The 1,721-nt window shown below is 36.1% G+C and overlaps 1 pseudogene across 1 annotated transcript; it reads left to right on the top strand.

The window, feature by feature from the left end:
• The first annotated feature begins 1,552 nt into the window (after nt 1-1,552).
• On the top strand, nt 1,553-1,721 carry LOC309866435 (large ribosomal subunit protein eL39 pseudogene; annotated as a pseudogene). Its single transcript has one exon. The product of its transcript is annotated as a large ribosomal subunit protein eL39 pseudogene (transcript).

Raw genomic sequence — 1,721 nt, 5'->3', positions numbered from 1 at the left:
TCACTTGACCCTACTATGGAAAACCCATCTTCCTTATTAGGCCACTTTGGTACTAAAGTGTTAAAAACATCATGTGATGAGTTATAAACAAAACAGTATGAACCAGATACTCTGGAAATGTTCCAAATGACATGGAAAGGTTTCACCAAGGTCAGAACAACTGAGCAGGGCCTCAGTCAGTGAAGAGCACTTACTCGGCTAAGAAGGAAAGAAGGAAAGGGGAGATTGGGTCAGCATGATCTATGGAGATTTGAGAGTATGTCACATCTGAAGAAAGATAGCCCATTGTGAACAACAGCTGGGGATATATAATAGGGATGGGGAAGTGGGCAGTAAATAAAGAATTGCAATTAGAGCATAAAGTAGCTAAATAATCTTTGACCTAATAGGTTTCAGTGATGTAATAAATCTATCTTCTGAACTTTATGTTTTTAAATTAGACAATGACAGAGCTCTTGGTTTTATTTAGAGTCCTTGTTTTCTTAAATACCTCCATGTTTATATCCATTTCACAATAAAACAAACCATAAAGGATAAATTAATAGCTACTCATCCTGACCAATGCATCAATAATTCTTTAACATAGAGTTCAGTAATTATATGTTTAAAAAAAATAGTAAGAATTTGAAGATAAAAGTTCATGGACCTTTTCAGTGTATTTCTATCTGGAAGGTTAAAACAAGGCAAGTGTTAGGTGGAAGGGACTTAGAGTAAGAGAACAATAGTGAGGGGTGCCTGGGTGGCTCAGGTGGTTGAGCTGCTGACTCTTGATTTCAGATCACGTCAAGAGAAAAGAATCCATAAACCTAGACAGATGGAAATGTTAGCATGGATTTACTATATATGATCATCACATTTTCTCCCTATTTCTCAAGGGGTCCCAAAAGACATTCATTTTCTTAAGCATTAAAAAAATGCTTTATTTTGGAGAGAACCAAATCATGTAAAAGCTCTGTGTGTCTGTCCTCTGAAGACTAAAGATGATAATGTTGAGAGATACCCCACTGACCCAAGTTTCCTGATTTCAATGGGAAACAAGAACTAAAGAGACAGAGGCCAAATAACAGTGAAAAGATGAGTTTACTTTAATGAAACGGGCAGAAGGAAACAATGACAATCAGACAGAAATCCCTATATGGATAGAAATATTTGGTGGTAGTTAAAGAACTATGGTGTTCTTAGGAATGAAATAAGTAGATTTATTAACTAATCTATATATCTAAAAACAACTCTAGGAATCCAAAATGCCACTGTGGTACCATTTGTCAAAGTAGGAATTTATGAAGCTAGATAATATACAGAATTTGGACCTAGATTTGCCTCCTTATAATATGTTCAGATACTCATAGTTATTTCTTCAGCTCTAGAATATATAACTGAAATAGGTCAGTAGAATTTTCACATTGACTCCCTGACCCCTGGAGCGAGACACCCCAGAATATTAAAACAAAAGCAATACCTTATTTTCATGGAAATTGACAAAATTATTGTTATCATTGAAACCTTAAAAACTTTTTTTTCTTTTTTTCCTCCGTCCTGCTGTGTGTGGCTGACTGTTTCTGGCCATGTCTTCTCACAAGACTTTCAGAATCAAGTGATTCCTGGCCAAGAAACAAAAGCAGAATCATCCCATTCCCCAGTGGATTTGGATGAAAACTGGTAGTAAAATCAGGTACAACTCCAAGAGGAGGCACTGGAGAAGAACAAAGCAGGGCCTATAA

Source organism: Mustela nivalis, assembly GCF_964662115.1.
Source record: "Mustela nivalis genome assembly, chromosome: 6".
Classification (NCBI taxonomy): domain Eukaryota; kingdom Metazoa; phylum Chordata; class Mammalia; order Carnivora; family Mustelidae; genus Mustela; species Mustela nivalis.
Note: the sequence above shows the minus strand (reverse complement) of the source record. Positions and strands in the feature narration are given on the sequence as shown.